Below are 13,050 nucleotides of genomic sequence, written 5' to 3' on the forward strand. Positions count from 1 at the left end.
TACGTGTGCATGTGTCTTTACAGCAGCATGATTTATAATCCTTTGGGTATATGCACACAATTTTAAAAAATCTCTATTTTGCCTAAGGGCCCCTGGAAGTATCAATGGTTGCATAGATTGGAACTGAAGACTGGGTCTGGGACTGAGGCTACAAATAAGGAACTGGAGTCAGTGGATGAGTAGGACCAAGGAGTAGGACCTGCCTCCTCCCCAGGAAGACACAGCTTGCACAGAAAAGCATCCATATACTCGGGTTTGGTGTAGGAACCCTGGGTAAAAGTCCACAGAGAAACTATTTGAATTTGGGGTTAGACACACATTTTTATTCATATTATTCTGTCCCTACCTGCAGGAAAGCTATTATGTTTTTAAATTCCAAGAGCTCTTATTTGCTGAAAGTTATTTTTACAAGCACTCTGTTCTTGTTATATGGATGTAAAATCTTCTCTTATCTCTCTTAATAATGTTGCTTACAAACATAATTAATATTTGTTCTGTTCTCTGCCTTGTCTCTATTTCCTGTAAATTTCTTTTGATCTCTTCCATTTAGGTTAGTGGTTTTCCTTAAGTGCCAAGAATATAAACCATTTATATTTATATTTATATTTATACATATTTAAGAATGAGGGACCAGAAGCTAATTGAGAAACCCATGTGCCTAGTGGAACTGTTGGGTGGCAGACCTCACCAAATCACAATCTGGCAGCTGATTTGATAGAGGCCCCATGTCAGCATAGGTCGGTCATGAGTCAGGTGCTGTTCTTTTCACCTTCATGCTCAGTATTCCTGGGTTAGTCCTCCTCTTTTCATTGGAGTTGTGTTTCTGTGATCCCCTGTCCTTCTAATTACCTGTCTGAGGTGAGGTAAACAAAGTAGAGAAGGGATTGGGAAGAGGGCTTTCAAAATTTCACTTAACCTTCTTGTCTTTGGTAGAGTATCTCACTACTGCTCTCTACCTTACCTGATGCCTCTAAGGCCAGAGCCATTCTAGAACAATCTAGCCACAGTGCAAACTGATTATCTTTTGCTTGGATATGGGGTAGGTCAGTTGCTTAGTATCACTGGATGAGAGGATGGAGGTTTCTACATTCTCCATATAAGGACTTACTATCAGTCCCCTTATTTTAGGCCACCATTTTCTGAAATACCCAGTGCCTTCAGTTACTGAGCCTTTCCAGTTCTTCGGCGCTTTAAACCTTGCTTATTGTTGGTTTCCACGCCCATCTACCACCATCCAATTAAGCTTCATATTTATCCCCTGTGATAAGCTATCTCCAATAGCATTCTCTTTGTCCTGCTGGATATATGTCTTGAAAACTAATTTTACTGGCATTTTAGAGAGGTTTTATGGGAAGTGGGCAAGGACAGAGTTAAATGTACATTCTGCCATATTGAACCAGAAGTTGGGCTAATTTTCTATAGTTAAACTTCCATTATTACTTTACAAATACTTTTTCGGATTCAGTTAGTATACTCACTGTGCAACAGGGTGTCCAGGGTACTAAAAGTATACCAGTGACCACCACAGGCACTGTTCTTTCCTCACAGTGCTTACTGTCTAGTGGTGGAGACAGAGAATTAAACAAGAAATTTACAAATAAGAGGGGTGCTATGAAAGGCCTAATACATTCAAAGTTTTGTGAAAGAAAGAACATCTCATCTAAGATGGTTTGGATAAGTAGTGATTATTTAGGCAAAGAGGTGGAGGAAGATATTCCAGGCAGAAGAACAACAAATTTTAGGGTTTGAAAGTAGGAGAGTAAAGGCATATATGAAGAATAAAAATAAACTCAAAATTACTGCAGAAAGCATTCCAGAGGGTAAGGTATGAAAAATGGGCTGGAGAGATGAGAAGGGACTAGATCCCACTGGGCCTCACAAGCCCTGATATTGGATTTTATTCTGAGGGTGTCAGGAAACCACCAAACGCTGTAAGTATAAAAGGGACTAAATCATTTGTGCTTTTGGAGGCATGTCTAACTGTTTTTTCTTCCTCCCAGTTTCATCCTTGTTACTTTATACATGCTGAGTCTGTATTGTGAGGTGCATATAATTTCAATGATGGTTACATGGTTCTTGCTTACTGTTCTTGATTACTTTTGCCTCGAATTCCATTTTACCAGATATCAAAATTCATACTTTCCTTCTTAGACTCCTACTATCCAGATGTTGGCATGTCTCCCAGGTTTCCTGTAATACTTTCTCTTTATCTCTTCCTACTTCTTTCTGTTAGAGATCCTAATATTTCAGCACACTAATTTGTTACTAGGCTGTATCCTGTTGTTTTTCTGCCTATGGTGTTCCTTGTGTCAACTGTTACTTTTTTTTGTAATTAAAGTCGCTAATCTTTTCTTTCTTTTGATTTCCTGTTCCTTACTCATATTACTTACATAATCCCTTGTCTCTTTGGAGATATTTATTATACTTATTTTAAAATCTTGATCTGTTACAATAGATCTGCTCCATGAAGTATAAGCTGCTCAGCCTGTTATCTTTCTAGTGGTTGACTTCTTACGGTCCTCAGTCTTTGGGCTATAAACTCTGGTTCCTTTAGGGGCAACAGCTACTGTGCCTGGTTATCTATACTAACAAAGAAACTCAAATCCCACTCCTAAAGAAGGACAGGGTAAGCTCCAAGACATGGTGCTTCAGGTCTCACACAATGATAGCCCATCACCCCAATTCTGTGTCCTCTATCAGGCCACAGCTTTAGTCAGGATCCTCCTTTAAATGCTCTGAAAAAAGTAACTCAGGAAGGAAATAATCTCTATAGATTAGTTTTTCAGTCCCTACTGGCAACCCATTAATGGGTCACACAGTCAATTTAGTGAGTCAGCCAGCATTAAAGAGAGAATAGCATAGCGTAGCACAGGTTGAAATAGATAAGAGGGCATCCCACCAGTAAGCACACTGTTTTATGAAACTTTCATGTAGATGTAGTGAGTCATCACATAAAATGTACTTATTATTGCAAGCAATGGTCAAAATCAGTTTGAAGAACAGTTTTTGGCTGTGATCCACCAATGCAGAGGGTCTGTGGGTGAGTGGGTGTGGAGGAGGTAGAGGGGTGAATGCTCTGGGCCAGTCAGCTAGTCAATTGATTCTTCTCATCAGCTCTTTACCCCACAGGGCTTGAGCGTTGCTCTGCTCTCCCGCATCTCACACCTACCATCTATTGATGCTGCTAACTCCTTTTCCAACATGGGACAGGCAATTATCCCTCAGAGGTTACATGGGCAAGTGCAGAACCAAGCTTTCCCTCAACCTGTCCTCCGTCCATACACCTGGTACCCCCGGTGCCGGGTTGGTTGCACCATGTATTTAGTCAACCAAAGGGCTCCCCACAGTTTCTATCTGAGTCCTCCAGATCCAGTCTTCCTTCTCACTTTTGCTGTTCTTCCAGGTTGATTGTGTGGGAGGGGGCCGGGAGCCCAGGCTTGCTTTCATCTTTCAGAAGCAGAAACCTTAACTGCAATCCAGTTTTGAGCTGTAGTGGTCCCGTGCTGAGCTCCTTAGTGTCCCATATCCTTAGGGTCCCATGCTTCCGGCAGCCTTCAGCTCTCTCCACCCAGCCCTTCCCTCAGCACATCCTCGTGCTGGGTTTCTCTCCTTTCCTCAATGCACTGTTTTTACTTCTGCCTTTGTCCGTGACTATTAGAAACCTCAGGCCCCAGCCAACAGGAACATTTATAACTAAACAATTCCATTGTTGAAACCCTGACGAGTCCACTCTGGTTAATGGCTCTGAAAATGTAGGAGAGGTGTGAATGACTAAATCTATGAGGCTCCATATTGTGGGCCTATAAAGACAGACTTGTAGAACCTGGTATTTGATGGAAATTTCTCGTTTTTTCCCCCTGTGTTGTTCTAAATGCTACTCTCGCTCAACATGGATTCATTACCTAGAGAATGGCTTGGATATCTGGATAATCATCTTTTAAATAGTTTCTTTTTTTTCCCTTTCCTCTTGATATTTTTGGAACTCAACCAACAACAATGCAACAATGCAACAGGCAGGCAACTGACTGAGAAAAAAAGCAAACAGTGCTGGGTTACATTAGGAAATTATCATGTATTAGATGCAGGTGGGATTCCTCGACTTCCCGGCCTGGTGGAAAGCTTTTAATAAAGCAGCATGAGGAAGGAGTGCTTTTGAAGAGGTGGTGTCATGGAATCTGGTGGGGGGAAAGAGAAGGTTGGAGGGCTCAGTGATCAAAGATCAAACCCTGTGGTTTGGACAGGTACATGATGGGCAAACAAGCCATGGGTAATTTGAAGAATGGGGCCGTCGCCTTACCGTGGTATCATATTATTGGTCACAGTTCTCTGCTCCCTTGTAGTAGCATTATACCTGCATACCCTTGCCATGACCTTGCATGACCTTGCCATGACAGGTGGACTTTAGGCTTCTCCTTGACTTTAGGATTCTCCTTGGCTTTAGGCTTGACCAAGCAAATCACTTCAACCAATGGGAGACTAGTGGATGTGATGTCAGATTATGCTCACACTCTTGTGCTCCTGCCTTTTTTCATGAGAAGAAAACACCTGACGCAAGTGCTCATCCAGAGACGATGAGAGACACGTGGAGGAGCTCTAAATCCAATCCACAGGTTGGAGGCAACCTCAGCTCAGCTGAAGCTCAGCCTACATCAGCAGCCAAACCCCTCCCACTCACAGATGTAAGAGGGGAAAAAAAGCCTTTTGTTGCTTTCCACTGAGATTGTTTTTGTGTGTGGTTGTTTGCAATGCAGCACACCTGACTGATGCATTCTCTGAACAGGGTTGCCCTGGGACAAATGGGGGAGACATACACTTCTGTTTTCTAAGAGGTTGATGCCTAAGAAGTGGAGGTGGTTTCAGTACTCAGGAAAAAAATCTAAACTGTTGCTTTCTGTGGGAAGATGTTGGCAAAGAATACACATTTGTAGTTTATAAGATGAATAAAACCTAATATACATTGTGATGGTTGTAGTAAATAATAATGTATTATATACTTGAAATTTGCCAAGAGAGTAGATCTTAAGTATTAATACACACATGCAAACACACACACACACACACACACACAAAGGTGAGGGATATGTTAATTGACTTGATTGTGGTCATTTCACAGTGTATTCATTTGTCAAAACATCACATTGTACACCTTGAATATATACACTTTTTGTGAATTCTACCTCAATAAAGCTGGGGAAAAAATGACCAACCCAAAGGCATGCCATCGTCTCCAAGGTGTGAGTCTAGAGGGCAGAGCAGGAACGCAGCCTCCACATCTTGCTGAGGCTCGGCAAGGAGAATCGAGGTATGTGGTCTAGTGACAAGCAGGGAAACAGCATTTCGGAACACTGCTTATGGTGGGAGGTTGAAGTGAAAGCCACTGGCTGATCTGCATGCAATTGTGCCAAGAAAAAAGAAAAAATGTTTTGGGCACTTTCATGGTCATGGCTTGGTTAAGAGTGAGCAGGAAGTCCACTTGGCCTGTGCTGGCAGGGCTTCTCAACACTGGAAGTTTTAGTGATTTGATTTGACAGGTACCAGGGGTCCATCTTCAATACTGAGCACTGTGCTAAACAAATAGGAGATGTCCAAGAAATCAACTTGTGATTGATAGATTATCAGGATATATACCTCATTGATATACCTCATCACAGCACCACCATTAATGAATTACATGACCCCAGGATAACAGCTTAACCTCTCCGTTCCCTCACATGGAATGAGCATGATACCATTTGATGTCCTTGGCCTCTATAACTGTTCAAAAAGGGTAAGATGAAATGAAGGTGAAAAAAGTCTGCAGTGGGCCAGAAGTGACAGGTTAGTCTTCTTTCCCCACAGGTGCTGCTATTTTGGGTGTTTTGTACTTGTGGAGCAGAAAGAATGCTGAAGCAGGAATGCAGGGGATTCAAGACTAAGCTCGGCCTTGAAGGGGTCACCACTAGATATTTTCCCTTATAGTCTCTGCAGGACAATAGACCAAGGAGGTAGTGGTTATATTGCTCTGTACTTTTACTGCTCTAACTTATAAGGCCAAGTTAAGTTCCTGGATTAAGAAATCAAGCTTTCCATTGCGCCCTAAATTGAATGGTGGGAGTCCTGATTTAACCAATCATTGTTTTGTAAAGGCAGATCCTCAGCTGGCTGTATTGTAGGACTACAGCCAGCAACATCTCTGATCCACGGGCCATCTGACTCTTCTGAAAGATCCCCAGTGGCCTGGTGTTATGGTTTGAATTGTACGCACCCCCAGCTCCAATGCATATGTAGAAGTCCTAACCCTCAGTACATAGAATGTGACCTTATTTGGAGCTAGGGTCTTCATAGACATGAGCAAGTTAAAATGAGGTAATTAGGATGATCCCTAATCCAATACAGCTGCTGTCCTTATAAAGTGGGAAATGTGGAGACAGTTATTCACTTAGAGAGAACACCATGTGAGGATGAAGGCAGAGATCAGGTGATGCTTCTGTAAATCAAAGAGCACCAAAGATTGGAGTGAGTTGGCTGAAGGCAAGAAGCAAACGAACAAAGAACACCAAAGATTGTCCACAAATCACCAGAAGCTGGGAGAGAGGCCTGGAGCCGATTCTTTCTCGGTAAGGAACCAAATCTGCCAACACTTTGCTTTTGGACTTCTAATCTCCAGAACTGAGATGATAATTCTATTGTTCAAGCCACTCAGTTTGTGGCACTTCATTAGAGCAGACTTAGCAACCTAATACATATGGAATCTCTGTTTATGAAAAAGCTGGTTCTTTGTATGAATAGCAGAGGCTTATACAACACTTACAATTTAGCAGGCACTGTCCTAGGCACTTATATTAATTCCTTTATTCCTCATAAGAATCCTAGAAAGTAGCAGCTCATAGTATCCTCATTTTGCACATGAGGAAACTGAGGCACAGAGGGATTCAATAATCTGCCCGAAGTTACCATGTCACTGTGTGATAGAATCAGAAACCTTTCATGCTTGTGATGTGGGGCACTTCTCATGGCATCAGCTTGTTCTTACGAAAAGCTGAAATCTGCTGCCTTGGAATAACAGGAGCAACTTTATTTTCTACTCTATAGGATGGCCTCTCTGCTGCGTTTATGCTATGGCTTCTGGAGCCTTTACCCTCTCAGGCACTCTCCACTGAGTACCTCCTACTTTGTCAACATCACTATTAATTACCTCAGTGATCCAGAACAAAGGCAGGTCCCCAGATGTGGTCTGATTCAAATGGAAAATGGTCTAAATATTATAGTGATCCCTAATCATTTTATTTTTTTTTCCCCCCAGCATTTTAGGGCTTTTGTGTGTATGTATGTATGTGCATGTGTGTATATGTGCCTGTTGGTATTTGTATTATATTCCAATATTTTAAAACTTGGTTTGCCCGTGGTTCTTTATTTTTGTTAAGCTTAATTGTTTTCTACCTCTTTCTCTCTATCTCTAAAATGCTGAATCACGCTCAGCTCCAAAGGCCATGACTTATTCCTGGCTTGGTCTGACCAAGATGAGCTCTATTACATCTCCTTCTCTGTGACCTTCCTCGGGTGATGCAGCAAGTCCAAAATTCCAGTCTACTCACCTTCCATGAGGTCTTGGAATATCCTCCCTTACGAGAAATGTTCTCCAGCCTGGGAGAGAAAGGAAGGCTAAATCAGTGTTCTTAGCAGTTAACCTAGGACTCTGGGATTCTTTATACATCTTTGTCTCTGCGCCCCTATCTACTAGAAATACCGAGTCCCAAAGACATCTCAAATCTCCTTCTTTTCCATGGTGGGTGACTTTTGTCTTCTTGAAGGCATTTGGGCTTTGCTGCTGCCCCCGAGCCATGTCTCTCTGACCATAGTCAGAAGTTACTGCTTCTGTTTTTGCTGACGTGGGACATGTCTTTTTTTCTAGTGATTTTATCACTCGCTAACAAGCTCTGATAAAGTTTCATCTGCCTTTTAAATTTATTTGCAGCCCTCTCTCTTGTGGAACTTAGAATCCATTTTCCTGGGGCTAGATGGAAGCACATAGGCTTACACTTAAAACACTCCTTCCTGCGAGTAGCGGGCCACTCTCCTACCCAAAGTTCAGACACTCCATCAGAGCCAACATTCTTTTCATCACTTCTGGGAAGCCCAGTGGGTTCTGATATGGACATTGTCAGTTGCTTTCTAGCATCAATTCTTTCTTACTTCCTCATGGAACCCAGATTTGCTTTGAATACTCAACCCTTATACCCAGTGTAGCCCAGTAACTCAAGAAAGGTTCATCAAATCTCTCAGAGGTGAGTCTGGATGCATCCAGGCCATCTCCCTTGCTGGTCAGGGCTTAAGACAATTCATGCTTGATAGTTCCCTGGCAACTATTGGTACAGTGGTGGGCATGGGAACTCATGGGTCAAATAAGACTGAAGGGAAGGATTTTTATTCTATGGTTGGAAGAGTTTTTGTCTCTTGCTCACTGAACATGAACAAGAAAAAATATAGCTCTAGATGCTGTTGACAGTCAATTTGCAACCATGAAGAAAGCCAGCCTGGTACAACACCAGCACATGCAGAAGGGCCAAGCTGGGAACATTTCAGAGCAACAGAGCCCAGGCTATGATGTGCCTAGACTTTCTGCTATGTGGAGTAATACATTTTTTTTTTATTGTTTACACCTCTGTGGGTCTAACACATCTTAATTGACACAGAACCTTAAAGAAAATAAGAATCCTGTGGTCTTGCCAGGTACAGTAGAGCTTCTGAGGTAGGTTTGCATGGGGAAAACTCAGATTTTCAATGTTGAAATATTGTCTGTATTTGTATAATGCAACTAAAATGTTTACTTCTTATTGATTAGTTTAAAAAAAAAAAAACCCAGGACGGAGATGCTCACTGCATCCTCAAATGACTCTTCTCCACTGGTCAATATTTTATTCCAGATATTTTGTCTGAATATTCTACCTGTCTTGACTAAAGAGTAGAAATGGTCACATGGCAAACTGAACATGTCTTATAAGTAATACATAACTATGAGAACCTTTAAAATCCCTCAAAAACCTGCTCTTGATTTTGTAAAATTGTCTAAATTACATTGGAAAAGGGAAATATTTAGTTTTTGGGGGACTGCATATATGACTAAAACAGAAAAAGAAAAATAGATCATGGCCTTTCATTTCTAGATGACTGCTCTTAGGAAAGGTATTTCATGTCTTCCTCACAAAAAGTGTAAATCTTCTTTGTAGTATGTCACATCTCTGTTGACTTGGAGAATGAGGGGCTTTATGCTATGAAATGATTATTTCCAACATTTCTAATCAAATAGCTTATAAGGAAATGAGTTGTATATGGTCCAAACGGGGTTGATGCAGAATCGGTTCTTGGCTTCGTGGTAGGTCAGATGAGTTTTCAAGTTTTAGACGTTCAGTCTCTTTTCTTTTGTGACAGCTTCATTTTAATGCCTAAGGACTGGTAGCCTGGGGTTTCCTCAATTCTTGGGTAATATAAAGCTTCATCAGTATTTTTGACCTGGGCCTGGAGTCATTTGCTTTTGTAAAGCAAAGAAGGGCTAATTCTTGTAAAGAATAAACTTTTCTGGTTTTATTTCAAGTAATCAAAGTATAACTTCTAGGTTTTATTTTAGCAAAATTTATGTATCTATGGAGAGTGTGTGTGTATGTGTGTGTCTAAGTACACGCATGCATGAGCTTTTTATAAACCGGTAACAACCAGGAGATGTGGTAACATAGAATGGACCATGCATTCTTTTCTTGAGGGAGAGATAAATCATTCTTCTCAGGTGGAATCTTTTATTTATGCTTTCGGATTCCATTTTATCAAGAAAGCTTTGATTTTCCTTTTTGGCTTTGTCTAAGCTGTTCTTTAGCAAGTAATTGAAATCAAGCTGACATTTATTAGTGAGGACATGGTCCACTCCAATCTCATACACACAGTCTAGCCGCTGCCATACAAATTTTGCTATGGACTTTCCTATTTGTGACTACATGTGTGTAATGGCAATGGTGTATGGTTGCAGATTTACTGTCTCTAAGTCAATGGAATGAAATCACTGTGCACTCCCATGACATAAGAGTTATCAGGGTTTTTATTTTGTCATTAAAAGAATGACAACTTAAAATCTGAGCAATTAGATAGGGTTATCATAGGAATACAAGATTTTTAGTAATGGGTCCTATGTTGAGAATGTTCCTATTTTCTAAGACATTTCCACACTCTTAACACTTTTTACTCACAATAATCCTGGAAGTCAGCAAAGCACACACCATTATCCCTGCCTTACAGTTGAACCACACAACTCAGGGAAGCAAAGCAGTTTTCCCAAGGTCACTCAGTGAAAATGTGGCCAGTCTTGGGACTTACATTCATAGCTTCTGGGTTCTACTCTCTTTCTACCACAGAGAGAACCAAAGGTGGAAACAGTACTCTGAGATCATGTCCAGAATATTTCCTCTGTTCTTGACATTGACATTTAAATATATTCCATTGAGATTTTGAATAACTCCCTTTGTTGGAAGACGATATATTTATTTGGGTACCTTGGCTGGTGTGCTGGTTAAATCATTTGTGGTGTTAAATGCTTCTTAGGACGAGGGTGGAGATGGTTCTAGAAAGACCTAGCCACACATTCCTATCTTTCTTAAAGGCCCAGAAATTCATATTCCCTGGGGATGGAACCTCTTAGGTTCAGGTGTTGAAAGACCCTGCCGGTGGTGTTAGTTCTCCTAATGGAAGACTTGAAAAATTTTAATGATCTTTCTGCATCTAAGAGATACTATTTTGTCCTGATAGTCATATCTCCTGGAATTCCCTTTGTGATTTCAAGAACTCGCTGAGTTAACCATTTTTTGAGTGTCTATTTCAGGCTGCAGGGCTCAGTCCTCCCTTTGGTGATCTCACCATGTTTTCTTGTTTGCAGGAACTGTATTTGGGAGCAAACAGTCGATTTTGCTAAGATAAGTGATAGACTAAAGACACTGAAACATGGTTTTTCTACTTGAGTTACTCTGCTCTTACAGAATATCCCATTGAGTGAATGCTGGACACAGATGGTTCCTTTTAAACCTGAATCAATATGTTCCAGAAGTTGTGCTATTAACGTTTGAAATCTGTAAAGCAAAATACTTAAAGGCTGCTGCTTTAAATTGGGGAAACAGTATCTTTTGGTCTTGAGTGCCATTTTTGTTTAACTCTGAAGAGTACCCCCTTGGTGGCTGACTGCTCGCTATCCTCAGCTCCTGATCATTTCTCTTTTTCTCTGTCTTTGGCTGCCTGCCTTCTCTGTACCTTAGATACCCAAGAAGTCCCTTCTAGGGCTGTGTAACTTGCTACCTTTCTTGTGTTCCTCTCTCTACTTGGCATTCCGCACCTCTTCATACTGGTATTCCTGTTGTCCTCTTTGTCTACCTCATATCCATGGCTCAACTTGAGGGCAACAACAGTAACAACAATTTATTGAGCCCCCTTGTAATTGAAGTCCATGCATTTTGGTAATTGGCCCAGCGTTGCCAATTAGAAAGTGGCCAGTTAGAAAGCTAGAAAGTGTACTATTTGAACCCAGACTACCTGCTTTCCAATTTGCCATGGTGACTTCTCAAACTTTATACTGCCTATGCCCATCAATGATGAGCACCTCCGGGCTGCCATGGGGGTCCCCAGGAAGCAGGCCTGAGATAAACTCTGTCAATTCACATAGCCACAGAAGATTGGATCCAGGCATGATTTTGGATGTCATCTAACCCAATTCCATCATTTAACAGATGGAAAAACTGAGGTGGGAGAATCCAGAGGGCTGGTGAGTTAAGGCGGCATGGCAGAGTAGAATGAACATGAAATTTCATGATAGTCCAGGGTTCCAATCCAAACTGGTAATAAGTCAACGGGCCTTGACCAACTCAATCTCTTTGAGCATCAGTTTCATTTGGTATGAAATGAAAATCATAACACCTAAAAATTATGTGTGTATAGTGCCTACCTGTGGTGGGTTTTAAGAACTGATGCCTGTTATATTATGACAACCAGTCTAGTAGCCACCTTGCTTGGACCCTGGGAGGGGCCCTACTGAGCTGGAGGGCAGCATGTCAGCCTGTGCCAGGCAGGGGAAGGAAAGAGGTAGCTCATGTGCCCCTTGTCCTCTTATCTGTTGACACTCAATCCATAAATGATCTTGTCCCATTCCAATGGTTTGCTGTATTTGTCAGAGCTTGGTCAGGGAAACAGAAGCTACACGAAGTATTATGAGCAGTAATATTTTAATTCAGAGAAGTAGAGTCTTACAATACTGTTGGAAGGGCTGGGAGCTAGGGTAGGGGGAACTCAAGCTGCTGACCTCAGCTGCATGTAGCACTGAAATGGGTCATTCTTAAATGCCTGCCCTGAAGTCACTGTAATTTCAAGAGTCTATAGGAAGCCAGTGCCACTGGCCTATAGCTCCAGGACAGGCGATTCACTGGGCTTGCCTGGAAACCTCTGCATCTACCAACTGACCACAGGTATGCCAGGAACCGATGCCGGATAACACTGGTTCCAAATCTTGTGCAAGGGCTCTTAGAGGCTGACTCTAACTCACAGCTACACTGGGAAGATTTCTGGGAAATGTGTTTCCAGGTCCTCCCCTGTGATGCAGAGAGAATGTGGCAGGAGGTGGTATTGATGCCAAATTATCAGCCCACAAACAAACATGAGCTTTATTCCTTTTGAAAACATTTTTTCATTCTTCACTACATGCAATAAACACTGTTACAGTGCCCAAGACTGTGTGAGACCTGGTCTCTATGATTGTCACAAATACAATAAAGACCACAGACATGAATGGGAGTGAGAAATGGAATGTGGTAGTCTTTATTCTCTTTTAAAACTTGCCCTTTTATCAGGAATATTGGCCTGAAATTATTTTATTGTTGTGTCTCTGCCAGGTTTTGGTAACAGGATGATGCTGGTCTCATAAAATGAGTTAGGGAGGAGTTTCTCTTTTTCTGTTGTTTGGAATAGTTTCAGAAGGAATGGTACCAGCTCCTCTTTGTACCACTGTGGCTCACCGGCTGTGAGTCCATCTGGTCCTGGGCTTTTTTT

Source organism: Mandrillus leucophaeus, unplaced genomic scaffold (assembly GCF_000951045.1).
Source record: "Mandrillus leucophaeus isolate KB7577 unplaced genomic scaffold, Mleu.le_1.0 Scaffold384, whole genome shotgun sequence".
Lineage (NCBI taxonomy): Eukaryota > Metazoa > Chordata > Mammalia > Primates > Cercopithecidae > Mandrillus > Mandrillus leucophaeus.